The sequence below is a fragment of the Meles meles genome, chromosome 9, assembly GCF_922984935.1.
Source record: "Meles meles chromosome 9, mMelMel3.1 paternal haplotype, whole genome shotgun sequence".
Classification (NCBI taxonomy): Eukaryota; Metazoa; Chordata; class Mammalia; order Carnivora; family Mustelidae; genus Meles; species Meles meles.
Genome location: NC_060074.1, coordinates 40,238,884 through 40,253,361, shown reverse-complemented (window position 1 = coordinate 40,253,361; position 14,478 = coordinate 40,238,884). Strand labels below are relative to the sequence as shown.

The 14,478-nt window shown below is 44.5% G+C and overlaps 1 non-coding gene across 1 annotated transcript; it reads right to left on the bottom strand.

The window, feature by feature from the left end:
* Positions 1-14,158: 14,158 nt before the first annotated feature.
* Positions 14,159-14,268, bottom strand: LOC123951239. Its single transcript, XR_006820389.1, has one exon. It is a non-coding gene; the product is annotated as a U6 spliceosomal RNA (small nuclear RNA).
* Positions 14,269-14,478: the final 210 nt, after the last annotated feature.

Genomic DNA, 14,478 nt, shown 5'->3' with positions numbered 1-14,478 from the left:
CCAGGATGACGTGACATGGAAAGGTTTTGAGAGAGAGAGAGAGACAGAGAGCAGACCTGAGAGATCACGTCTAAGTATTCTAAGCAGATGAACAAGAATCAGAATACAAACACAAGTTCAGAAACTTTTCATTATTCTACGACCTTCCATCTGGACTTTAATTTGTGGATCAGAAGTGATTTTGAAACCAATAGTGGCCTTCATCCTTTTAATCTGTCAGAGCTGCGAAATTGAACAGCTCCCAATGAAATTCACCAAACGAGTGTTAGAGGTTTTTGGTCGCGAACAAGGGAGTCTGTGAGTCTGGCCAGGAGGAAGCATATAGGAGGGATGTCAGGTGACGCAGAAGGCCAATGGGAAAGCAGAAGAAACGAGCTCACAGAGCAGGGGCCGGGATGTCACTGTATCTGCAATGAGTCAACATTGACTCTCTTCTTTTCCGTTCTGGGTATCTCAGAGTCCCAGGTCCTCTGACCTGAGGAGTCATGGGCTGGGCAGTCTGAGTTCTGTGATGGGCTCTGAAGACCCTTTTGGTCTCTCCAGCAATCAGCTTGGGAACTTCCTGATCTACTGCTTCACCCATTGGGATAGGGGTGAATCTCCCCAAAGAGACTAAGGGCTTTAAAACAGGGAAATGGATATTGGATGAGCCATCGAACAAGCACCCATGACAAAGGGAGAGAAGAGCACTGGAATCTAGCATTGCAGGGGCAGCAGACAACAGTTCATAGAGTCCCTCTCAGACATGACGTTTGGAGGGGACTAAGACCCGTAGGGAGATGCCAGTAGGGACATCCTAAGCCCCAGATGAGGCAGTCCCATGGCATTCCTTTCTGTGCCTTTCTCTGGAATGGCCCAAAGGGCTAAGGTTTGTTTAAAAAAAAAATGCCATTTAACCCCTTTCCTATCTTCTACTTTACAGTAAAAGAGCTAATATTTGTAAAGCAGTTACTATGTGGTGGGCACTGTTCAAACAATTAACATGAATCATCTCATGTAATCCCCACAACAATTACTAGGTGATTACTATACTTATCCCCATTTTACAGATGAGAAAACCAAGGCATAGACACTAGCTCACTATGCTAGTGAAAATTAGAATGGGGCTTCAAACCCAGGTAGTCTTGGTTGGAATCATGCCATCCTTCCGTGAATACGCCTTCAAAGAGGATGCCCCCGGAACCGAGATCACTGGAAGGACTTGGGATATATACTCAGAAGTCTTAATCAGGGGAAACTGGGACTATCTTGCAGGTGCCTGGAACAGGAAGTAATCATGAGGCCCCAGGAGGAGAAAGAGACTGGGAGAAGGCAGTTTCTAAAATTCACAAAATAAAACACAAGGATGGAAAGCTTTAAAACCCCTGGAGAATTTTTCTGAAGTGTTGAACTGTGGAGAGTTGAAATGGCTGCTCATATCCTTGCGTTCCTACTTCAGCTCCTACCTGGCGAGGGACTTGCATTTCCTGTGGGTTCCCGGGATGGTTTCTATCCCATTCCTAACTCATCTGTCACGCGGACTGGCTCGTGTGTGCAGCCAGGTGTGGAGCCTGAGCACAGCTGGCTCTAATTTGAGGGGCCTTCTGCCATTTTAAGATGACCTCACCCCATTCCCTTGACTTTTTAATATGCAATTCACACCACTTCTCAAAAATTGGGGTAATGATTTGCTGGCTTCTTTTCTTGCATTATCTTTCAGGGTGAGGTCTTTTTGTTTAAGGGTTTGATAACTATTCTTGATGGGGTTGTAAATGTATCTACTATAGGAGTGATCAAATGTAATACTTTATGTCCACCATTCAGGCCATATTTTAGTCTTGGCCAAAGAATCCCTTTCCACCCTCTTGTGTCTCCCACCTCTGCCTTTGACAGGTGAACGCAGAACAAGGAGATGGTAGTTAAGCGGCTTTGGCATGAAAGGACTTGGATTTATCTCTTGCCTCTGACCTTTAGCTGTATGACTTTGGGTAAAATGGGAGACTCTACTACACAGCCCATCCCAGCAGCAGCAGGAAATGCCCAGCACCTCCATCCCTCTCGAGGTGGAGGTATTCCGTACTACCTTGAGCACAGCTGGTTGGCCAGGTTGAGCATCTGACCTATGAGTGTTTGGCATGAATTAGGCCAATCAGATTCCCTTTCAGATACTTTTATCGGAAAAAATGAGGAGCAAATCACAATGGCTGGTGGGGGGAATGGGACAGGGACCAGGCACTGGGGAGCAGCTGGGTCTCAGTAGGCCGTGATGAAGCCTGGCAGGGAAGCCCCAGACCATCCTTTTATCAGATGACTGAATCCTGGTCCTAGAGTTGCCTTGAATCCACAACTCATCTCCAGGGGGCAGGTGCACCGGGGTTCCTGGGTTGGGACTGCTGGGGGGACACTGCTCCATCCTATTATAAAAGAGAACAGGAGGCTGCAGCCATGTTTGCCTGGGGTGGGGAGGGGATGGAGGAGGTAGCCTGCTTCATATCAGCAGGGAAAGAAACCTTTACACAGCTGTCCTCCCCTCTGGGGGCTTGTGGGGAAGGGAGAAACAAAAGCAGGAAAGAAAGACAAAATTCTCATAGCTCCTCCGTGCTTCCAATGCGAGTGCTAAACAGATAATCTGTTTAGCAGAGAATATTAATGGGTCTGGGGCTGCCCAGGGAGGCCCAGACACCAAGGAGAGGGAAAGTTAAATCACTTGGTGCAACGAGGAGGCCAAGTTTGGAGAAGGCAGAGAAAGGACCCCCAAAATGGAATCAGGACATGTTGGGGGCACCTCTTCAAATGTCCAGGAGGCTTCAGGCTGTCAAGAGGCATACAGGGGAAGTTGCTGATAATGGAAACCTAGAGGATTTTTAAGACTATAAAAAATTGAGTTGAACAGTTCACCTTCCTGTGAGGTAGCCCCCTTTCACCATTCAACACAAGCAGTAAAATCAGACGAGCTATTTAGAAAATATCCCAGAAGATGGAGCACCTGGGGGCTTCTGGATCCCTCAATGAACACCCACTGCCTGAGGAGCTGGGAGGAGCCTCTGGTTTCTAGAACTAGTCTGCCCCAGAACCTGTCCTGCAGCGGGTCCCAAGGACGAGGGGATAGTGTCCACTGAGCCCCCAGTAGGTGCCTGGCGCAGAGTAGGTGCACAGCCCACAGCATCACGCAGAAGCTGGTACCAACCCCTGAGTGTTCCCGGGTAGGACATGTAGCAAATGCAGCAGCAGAGACAGCACTTCCTGTTGGAGGGACCACGGTACCACCCGCAAGATGAATACGCTCTGGACGACATGTTTCCCCAGACCTCACCAGCCCTCAGCACACTCATGGAAGTCACCTGTATATGCCCACAGGGACAATCCTGATTTACTCCCAAGGGCCATCTCCCCTTGCAAAGTTCCTTCAGGTGCTTTCAGGGAGACCGCAGAGGTAATCACACCCACCCAAACAACTGGATACCCCCATTCGGCTCCTGCAGGCTGTGTGGCGGCCAGCCCACCTGTACCTAGACCCGGCATCACTTCTCAGCACAGCCTTCAATGCTCCGAATGCCTCAAAGGACTAAAGCTGCACAAGTGTGCACATCACCGGGCAGATGACACGGGAGGGGCCGTGAAGAATCCTCAGAACAATGGTTCACAGGTGAACGGTGAAGAATGTTTCATTATGCTCTTTGACCCCAACTCTCAGATCAACAGAAATGACAGGCTGTGAAGGCAGAGCATAGGGAGCAAATTTCAGTACTGTTGATGAGTTGGGTCCAAGAATCACATCAGAAACTCGTTTCCCTACAAGAGAAATGTACTCTTCACTTCCTCCTTCATCCAAACAAAACCAAACATGTTTCAAGGACTTTGACATTTTCACACTGAACTTCGCATTTCCGGTCCAACTTTTGTGGGGCCACTCTGGGTCTCTTGCGATAATCAGTGGTCATGTCTGCAATACAAACCATTATCTGTTCACCAGAGAATGTCCTCTTCTCCCAGCTGTCGCTGGACTTCACTTCCCAGCCTCCTTTGCAGTTGGGTGAGACCATGTGAAGTCCACATCAAAGGAGTGTGGGCAGAAGTGACATGTGTCGCTTTTTAGGCCTGGCCCATGAGAAGCTCCCATGTGTGATCCTCTACGCTCTTCGTCCCTCAGTCAGCTTGATGAGTACAAGCACGATGACCGTGGAAGTGACATGTTGAAAGGCAGCAGATGGCAGGGTCCAGGGCCCAAGAATCAGAGCCAGGCTGCCAAGCACAACACCCACTTTGGACTTCGTATCATGCTGGAGCCCCGTAGATCCTGAAGCTCATTTGTTAGAGCAGCTGGCATTTCCTTAAGTAAAGCCAACTGGAAGACCTATTTGACCATTAAAGAAAATGTCCTGTTCTAAAACTTTGAAATTTAGATGTGTTTGTGGTAAATATATGTTTCCCCTCTTTTTTTTTAAAGATTATATTTATTTATTTCAGAGAAAGAGAGAGAGAGCAGGGGGAGGAGCAGAGGGAAAAGGACAAGCAGACTCTGTGCTGAGAGGGAACACTACACGAGCTCAATCCCTGGAGCCCGAGATCATGACCTGAGCTGAAATCAAGAGTCCAACGCTTAACCTACTGAGCCACCTGGGCATCCCTGTTTCCCTTCTTAAAGCTGCCCAAACTAACTTGACTTCGCAAAATACTGAAAATTAATATATAGTGTTAAGTGCATGGAGAGAAACAACGTGACCTGCTTCAACAGCTTAGCATAAAAAGGGAGCCACATCTCTTCGAAATTCTAATTACATGTCTACAAGCTCCTATTAGCAGGAGTTCAGTCTTTCCATCCTGAGGCCTCCCTAATACACACATGCCACCAGGTAAAGAGAACCACTAACGTCTTTGTCTCTGATGCTGCCACCAAATGTCGCTGCTAAGAACGGGTCCAAAATCTGCAGAATGCTATGGATCCCTCCAGAGATGACCCTGGCTTGCCCCTCATCTGAACTCCAAGGCCTCAGTTTCCTTAGGTCACCTTCATGAGCTTGGGATTCTGCCCAAAGCTCCACACCAGCAGGATGGCTGAACCAGGGACCTCCCAGCCTCTGCCCATGCGATGCCTGGAACAGCACAGTCCTGTCAGCTGAGCAACCCTGGCCAGAGTCCTCTAGATGACCCCATGGGCCTCCCTCACTTCAGATCTCAGGGAGAAGGGGCCGGGGGCTGGGGTCTCAGATCTTTCTTCCCTGGGGGCTCTTAGTTACTGTGTGCCAGAATTCTGCACACCAGGGAGTCCCACACCTGCTAGGACTGTTCCTCACTGACCCCCACCTGGAAAATGAGAGCCCACTCTCCTTCCACTGCAAAACAAAGGGGCCACCCAGTGACTCTCAGCAGATCCAGATCGACTCTAAGATGTCCTTCTGTTTCGGCTTGTTCAAAAAAGCAGCTGGGAGCTTTTTCTTCTCTATTAAAAAAAAAAAAGCTGCATATTACATTGAGTTGAAGGGAATAGATGATGAGCCCCTGGGAAGATATTAATTTCTATTTTGTTACAAAAACATACAAGCAGACTGCTGAGAATCTGCTTCCCTCATTTTGCTTGTAAAACATGTTTTGTATTAGTTCATTCCTTTTTTCAGAGTATATTAATTTGCATTCGCTCCTTTTTTAGAATTTGGCTAATGGCTTATCAATTTTTTTAAGACTGTAAAGGAATGTTCCCTAAAATAAACATAATATTAGATCCTCCAAAGAACCAGCCCAAAAAGAACTTGTGAGCCCAGCATAGCCGGTCTCTCCTCTCTGTGCCCACACTTGTCACCTGTGTGCCTCCACTTCCCCCAGCCTGTGGTATCTGATCCCCAAATGCCCTAGCCTGAGGGCGGGCAAAACCAAGATCTTGCCCTTTTCTCCATCAAGATGAAATTTAGTTTTCTGGTTTTTTTTTTTTTAAAGATTTTATTTATTTATTTGACAGAGAGAGAGATCAAGAGATCCAAGTAGACAGAGAGGCAGGCAGAGAGAAAGGGGAAAGCAGGCTTCCCGCTGAGCAGAGAGCCCGATGCGGGGCTCAATCACAGGACCCTGAGACCATGACCTGAGCTGAAGGCAGAGACTTAACCCTCTGAGCCACCCAGGCACCCAGTGTTTGTTTGTTTGTTTAATTAAAAATGGGTAAAACAGAGAGAAAGGAAGACCCTATAGGCAGGGTAAGACTGTGTGGATTGACAAAGTATGGGTGTAAGCCCCATGAGGGGATGCACCAGCCTCAAGCTTGATGTCTCCCTCTCCCTGCATGCAGGGTCTGCTGGGTGCTTTCCTGATTTTGAGCATCCTCTATTTGACCCCAAGTCCTTCTGGGGTACTCACTGGGGTAAGAACTCCAGTCATCCCAGTTTCTGGGATGCAGCCAGGGGGTGGCTGCAGGGTCAACTGAATCCCCTTCCCCAAGCCCACCTGCCCCCAGGTATCTGATGGGAAGGAAGAGCAGGCTGTCTGGAAGGGCTGGGCCCCTTCCGCCCTCCTGTGCCGCTTTGCCCCATTCTGCGAAAGGGCCATTTCCTCCCACGTGCTATTGATTAAGTTTATCAATGCTCTCTCTTCTTCCTCCGTTTTGTTTAAATTTATTACTTCCTTTTTTTCTCCTTTCTCTTGGTTTGTAACTTAAAGGGAACAAAGTTCATCAGGTATGGACTTGATTTATTGTTTCTCTTTTTTTCCTCTCCATAATATAAGCACTGGGAACAATAAATCTCCTCTAAGTACTGCATTGGCAGCATCCCAGAAACTGAGATATGTCACTTTCATGGTTTTGTCCTTTAAATATTCTGTGGAGTCCTAAATGTCTTCCCTAACGAAAGGTTTATTTAAGAAAGGATCCGTTCTGCCGAACACAATAAGAAACAGCTGAAAAAGAGGTTCAGCTCAAGGAAGGGAAAGACAGGAGACAGAATGATCATTTGTTGATAATGTGATTGTATTGCTAAAATAATCAAACAAAAATTAGAATTATTAGGACTAATAAGAGCTTAGTTAAAGTGAACAGATATAAAATAATTCACAAATAGATTGCTTTCCTCTATACCAACAGCTAAACAACAAAAGGATAAGGGCAGACCCCCAAACACCATAGCAACTATAAAAGGAAAATACTTAAGAATTAGTTTAACAATAAATTGTGCAGAAACTGTACAAAAACTGAGAGTTATAAAAGACCAGAAAATACAAAGACATGTCATGTTTGTGATAAGACTCAATGTTGTTATGATGTTTCTTTTCAAATTGATGTATATATTTAAATGTCAATCAAAATCTCGATGGAAATTTTTAGGAAATATGCCCAAATGATTCTGAAGCACATCTGGAAAAATAAAGAGACACAACTTTTCCCAAGTCTCCTTCTGGGAAGGTGACGGTCTGGGCTGGGAGAGGAGACATAAACGGCAGGGGTGGGATGCAGGTGGAGACAGAGGACTGGCCACCATCGTGATTTCCAAGCCATCCCTGAGCTTGGAAAGTGGTCCGGTTGTTAACATCTGTGTGTGACTTCGGGCATTTCCCACTTACAGGGAAGCAGTGAAAAAAATATTCACTGAACACCAGGCATCGCTACATTGTTGATGGAAGTTGGGCTCTTTTGTTCTGCAGCAGTCTGACTCTCCTGTGGTATTGGAGGGCCATACGTATCTAAGAGCCATAAAAAGAAATCTTCAGTGGCAGATAATAAACTTTTGGTGTGTCATTTTGGTGTGTGACAAAGATAAGGAAGTTTCTTGATGACAGTGTTAAAGTATAAGCAGGGTATTATTTGCCCATATAAATTATGGCTGAGGCCAGGTTAAATTTTTTCTAAGGTTACATGTGGACGAGAAAAAGGGTGTTAGCATTTTTATGAGGTCATGGAATGTCAGGACTGACTAATGTTTCTGGATAAGTATCTCCTGCATGGAACTTAAGCCTCCCCCCAGCTGTGTCTTGGAGGAAAGCACAAACAGTGGACAGCCAGCCACAGCCTGCCGTTCCTGTGTCAGAGCTCTTGCTGAAAAACTTATTTTGCAATGTGGAGGCCCCCGGATTCACTCACGGCAGAGAATGACTGATCACTGCCCTCCCGCCCCTCTGGGATGCTTGACCAAACAGTGAGACGCCCACACGCCTGCAACCATACAGGTCCCATGCCCAGAGGCCCTGCTGGAGAGGCGTTAGTTACAGATTAGTGTTTGATGGCACTCCTTGGGGCTTACAAGAAGGCTTTTCCCAACTCGCCAAAAATGTTCAAGAAGAGGAGAAAAGATTGCCCTCAAGAGCAATCAAAAGGAGCCTGGAATGGGGCAGCTGAGGGGCTCAGTTAAGTGTTTGCCTCTTGGTTTCACCTCAGGTCATGATCTCAGGGTCGTGCAATCAAGCCCCACATCAGGCTCCCCACTCAGTGCAGAGTCTGCTTGTCTTTCTCCTTCTGCTCCCCCGCTCATGCTCTCTCTCTCTCTCAAATAAATTTAAATCTTTTAAAAAAATACTAATAAAAAAAGAACCTGGTAATACCATCCCCAGTCAGGCTGAGTCTGGACTCAGGACTCAGCCTGACCCATGCCTGCTCACCACGATCCCCAAAAGAAAGAATGGCAAACATTTGTGTTAGGGTTCTGTATGGATAGAATGTTTCCCATCTCTTGGTATATACCTAGGAGTGGGACTGCTGGGTCAGGTGGTAACTTTATGTGGAACTTCTTGAGGAACTACTGGACCATTTTCCAAAGTGGCTGCTCCATTGTACATTATCACCCGCAGTGTATGAGGGCTCCAATTTCTCCACGTTCTTAACAACACTTGTTATTATCTTTTTGATTATAGCAATTTTAATGGGTGTGGAGTGGTATCTCATTGTGGGTTTGTTTTGCATTTCTCTGATAAACACTGTTCATCTTTTCATGTGTATTGGCCTTTGTATATCTTCTTTGAAAAATGTCTATTCAGGGGCGCCTGGGTGGCTCAGTGAGTTATGCCTCTGCCTTCAGCTCAGGTCATCATCTCAGGGTCCTGGGATTAAGCCCTGCATCGGGCTCTCTGCTCAGCAGGGAACCTGCTTCCCCCTCTCTCTCTGCCTGCCTCTCTGCCTACTTGTGATCTGTCTCTCTCTCTCTAATAAATAAATCTTAAAAAAAAAGAAAAGAAAAATGTCTACTCAGATCCTTTGCCCATTTTTTTAAGATTTTATTTATTTGACAGATAGAGATTACAAGTAGGCAGAGAGGCAGGCAGAGAGAGAGGAGGAAGCAGGCTCCCCGCTGAGCAGAGAGCCTGATGTGGGGCTCGATGTGGGGCTTCATCCCAGTACCCTGGGATCATGACCTAAGCCGAAGGCAGAAGCTTTAACCCACTGAGCCACCCAGGCGCCCCCTTTGCCCATTTTTTAATTGGTGGAGGTTTTTTTTTCCCTTCCTGACACGATACGTTGTGTTTTTTCCAACCTCACCCAACTCTCCAACACCAACTGGATGTCCAGTCATTCAGTCTTCCTCTAATACTACCTGGACTTTGCAACAGGCTCCACAAGTTTAAAAGCTCAGCACCACAAGACTGCCCCTACTTCAGAAGCCAGCTACAAGTATTGCATCCTATTACCTACTTTCTATCCACCTTGCCTAAGAGTCAGGGGTTCCCACCTATCCCAGGTTCAATAATTTACTAGGACAACTCATAAAGCTCAGGAAAATCCCAACGAGTCCTCCCAACGGGAGCCTCTGACCTCATGGAGTTGGGCTGTGCCATCCTCCTGACAGGTGAATGTTTTCACCTTCTCAGAAGCTCTCGAATCCTGTTATTTAGGGGTTCTGGTGGAGGTTTTATTATGGAGGCATGACTGTGCCACTGATGATCTCAACTTCCAGCCCCCTCCTCTCCCTGGAGGTGGGGGGTGGGGCTGAAAGTTCCAAGCTTTTAAGCAAGACTTGGTCTTTCTGGGAACCAGCCCCTGTCCTGAAGCTACCTAGAGGTGGACAAAGAGTCAACCCATGAGAAAAAAAAGACACTCCTATCACCTTTATCACTCAGGAAATTCTACGAGTTTTAAGAGCTCTGTGCCAGGAACAGAGAACAAGAACCAAGCATCTTTCTTATTATACCACAGTTATTTGTCTTTTTGTTATTCAGTTGTAAGAGTTCTCTATATAGTCTAGATACTAGTACCCTATCAGATACATAATTTGTAAATCTTCTCTCCTGTTCAGTAGGTTGTCCTTTAAGTTTCTTGTTGGTATCTTTAGCACAAAACTTTTAATTTTGATGAAATCTAATTTACTTATTTTTTGTCTTAGTGTCCGAGATGACAAAGATTTATCTCTATTTTTTCCTAAGAATTTTATAGTTTTAGCTCCTGTGTTTAGGTCTGGGACTCAATTGGAGTTAATCTGATGCGAGGGTATCTAATGTGAGGCAGATACACAACTTCACTTTTTCGGCATGTGGATATCCGTTGTCCCAGTATCATTTGTTAAAAACCCTATTCTGGGAGTGCCCCTCTACTTACCAGATGGGATGCTGTGTGATTCATGAATCGCTTAATAAAAACAATTAGATCCACAAAACAAACACACATACACATGAGCGAGCGCACATATACACACACACACACACAAACTATCCTTCCCCCATGGATTTGTCCTGATGCCCTTGTCAAAAATCAGTTGAGATTTATTTATGGACTCTGACTTTTTTTTTTTTTTTCAAAGATTTTATTTATTTATTTATTTGACAGAGGTCACAAGTAGGCAGAGAGGCAGGCAGAGAGAGGGAGGAGGAAACAGGTTCCCTGCTGAGAAGAGAGCCCGATGCGGGGCTCGATCCCAGGACCCTGAGATCATGACCTGAGCCAAAGGCAGAGGCATAACCCACCCAGGCACCCCTATGGACTCTGACTTCTATTCCATTGATCTATATGCCTGTCTTTTTTTTTTTAATATTTTATTTATTTATTTGACAGAGAGAGAGGTCATAAGTAGGCAGAGAGGCAGGCAGAGAGAGAGGGAGAAACAGGCTCCCCACCGAGCAGAGAGCCCGATGTGGGGCTCGATCCCAGGACCCTGAGATCATGACCTGAGCCGAAGGCAGAGGCTTAAACCACTGAGCCACCCAGGCGCCCCCATATGCCTGTCTTTATGCTGCTACCACATTCTCTTAATCACTATTTTGGTAGGGTTTTTTTTTTTTAAGTAAATTTTGAAATTGTGAAGTCCTCCAAAGTTCTTCTATTTCAAGATATTTTTGGTGTTCTAGGCCTCTTGAGTTTCCATATGAATTTTAGGATCATTTTGTCAATTTCTGCAAAGAACCAGCTGGAATTCTGCCAGAGATTGCATTGAATCTGCAGATCAACTAGGGGAATATTACCATTTTAATAATGTTAAGTTTTTTGATCCATGAACATAAGATGTCTTTCCATTTATTTGGAATTTTAAAATTCAACAATGTTTTGTAGTTTTAAGACTATAAGTTTTACACTTCTGGGGCAACTGGGTGGCAGAGTGAGTTGAGTCCAACTCTTGGTTTTGGCTCAAGTCATGGTCTTGAGGTTGTGGGATCAAGCCCCACATGGGGCTCCATGCTCAGTGCAGAGCCAGCTTGGGATTCTCTCTCTCCCTCTCCCTCTGCCCTTCCCATGATCAATACATGTTTTACACTTCTGTTGTCAAAGTTATTCATTTCACTCCTTTTTGTGTTATTATAAATGAAATTGTTTTCTTAATTTTATTTCCAGATTGTGCATTGCAAATGTATAGAACTACAATTGGGTTTTTTTTAATATTAATTTCGTATTCTGCAACCCTATTGAATTTGTTATCAGTTCTAATAATTCTTTTTATAAAAAGATTTATTTACTTGAAAGGGGAAGAGGGAAAGGTAGAGGAAGTCTTAAGCAGACTCCACACTAAGTGTGGAACCTGACATGGGGCTCAATCTCACAACACTGAGATCAAGACCTCAGCCGACACTGAGGCAGGTGCTTAACCAATTTTACCATCAGGCACCCCCTAATAATAATTTTTTTAAAATTATACTAAAAATATACTAAATACTAAAAATATTTTTTAAAATTATACTAAAATTACAGAAATTAGGAAATTTCCCTCAACCCACCTCATACCAAAAGTTCAGAAAATTTCACATAAAGAAAAAAATAAGGAACACAAAGTATCAATGTTAAATTGCACCCAGGGGCACCTGGGTGGCTCAGTGGGTTAAAGCCTCTGCCTTCGGCTCAGGTCATGATCCCAGGGTCCAGGGATCGAGCCCCGCATCAGGCTCCGCAGGGAGCCTGCTTCCTCCTTTCTCTCTGCCTGCCTCTCTGCCTAGTTGTGATTTCTCTCTGTCAAATAAATAAAATATTTTTTTAAAAAATTGCACCCAAAGTTCTATTAAAAAAGAAAAAGGAGAATAAGAAGCAGAATAACATCCATATAGAGAGTAAGTGAAACTGTACCAACTATTCCAAGTCAAAAAAAAAAAAAAAAAGACATTACAAAAGTCATAATTAGAAGAACTCAGAAGTGAGACGATAGCACTTAGGACAGATTTAGAAATAAAAGAAACAATCATTTCAGGTATGAAGAGAAATGAAAAAAAAATACAAGAGCACAATGATGCTAACGAGAAATAAAATGTGAAAAGTAGAATTTTTTTAAATCAAAAGAGAGGTGCCTGGGTGGCTCAGTAGGTTAAGCCTCTGCCTTCAGCTTAGGTCATGTTCTCAGGGTCCTGGGATCGAGTTCCGCGTTGGGCTCTCTGCTCAGCAAGGATCCTGCTTCCCCCTCTCTCTCAGCCTGCCTCTCTGCCTACTTGTGATCTCTGTCTGTTAAATAAATAAGTACAATCTTTTTTAAAAAATCAAAAAAGAAAAGCACACATAAAGGAGTTCAAGAGAAAATATAGGAAATAGTCAAAGGAGTGCCTGGAAATGAAACTCATAACAAGGAAACAGAACAAATACTAGAAACTAAAATTCAAGGAAACTTCCCTGAAATTAAAGGAGGGGGAGCGGGAGGGGAGAGATTTGATATTACATTGTATTAGTCAGGATTCATGAAGGAGAAAGAAACTACAAAGGAATTAGAACAGCAAAGTTTCATATCAAGGATTATTAACTACAACAGGAGGTTGGAATAATGGAGAAATGGCCAGTAAAGAGTAAAAGGAACTTTAAAGAATACAAAAGTAGCAGATGAAGGGAAAAGTCTCTACACCTAGGTCTGAGATAGAAGAACCAAGAAAAGGTCCTCCTACCTCAGGACCTATGCCAAGACCTTGGAAGGGGGACACAGTTGTGACTCACTGGATCCTGGAGAAGTTTGCTGAAGCTGAAACCACCCAAGGGAAATTCCCCATGGGTAGTGCCCTGTGCTGCTGACCACCAGTCTCTGCTGGAGCGAAGACAGCTCCACGCAAGACAGGCACCCCATCAGCCTTGTGCAGGAGGCACACTCAGGTCAGGAAGAGAAACCCCTTCCGCCTCCAGCGCCTCTCCAGCGCCCTCTACTGACAAAGTGGAGCACTGGGCCTGCTCTCGAAGGAGAAACAGCTACGGGGTCCAGTCCATTTCTGCAGAGCAGACGGTGAAGATGGTCTTGGAAGCTGAGAATCAATAGATGAATAACTAGGGCACATTTATTAAAAAAGAATACAACATGCTTGAGAAAACTGACTCAGAATGAGCAACACCAAGGCATATTTTAGTAAATTTACTGGCTATTAAGCGAGGGGGAATCCTTTAATCATTGAAGTGACAAAGAACAAGTGAGTTACAAGGGAAGGAAAATTAGATTATCATCAGACTTCTCAACAGCACTTCTTTGTATCAGAAAAATAAATGGTGTGAGATATCTCAGGCAAAAGTGTGAGCCCAGGATTTTATATTCAAGGAAACGGACTTTCAAGTATAAAAGGTACAAACTGTTATCAGTGTACAAGAACGCAGGAATATTGCTCCCATGAGCACTTCCTGAAGAATTTACTAGAGAACAATACTCAGACTGCCCAAGTTACTAGCTACATCAGCATGAGAACTAGCAGAGAGCAGTAAATACATAGTTACTTGTAGAACCAGAACTATATGATGTTTAAAAGGCAGAGAATATGGTATATGAAGGCCGTAAACTCTATTGATGTAGATACAGAACAGCAATAAACATTGGGGTGCAAACTTCTTTTTTTAAAAAATATGGAATACTTCATGAATTTGTGTGTCACCCTTGTGTAGGGACTGTGCTAATCTTCTCAGTATCATTCCAATTTTAGTCATGTCCTGCCAGAGCGAGCACGGGAACTTTTAAACTCGTCTCAGTGATCATTCTCATGGTAGCAGCATTAGCGCTAATATTCCCTGTTGTGTGTGTAATGTTGCCTAAAACAAATGAGTAATTTTGAGCTATTTTAGCTATCGTCCCCTGTGTCCTAAAAATTAGGATTCTCAGTGTGGAAGAAAGAAGAGACAGCTGTAATTTTTTAAAAGATTAAATAAAAAAAATCTATAGT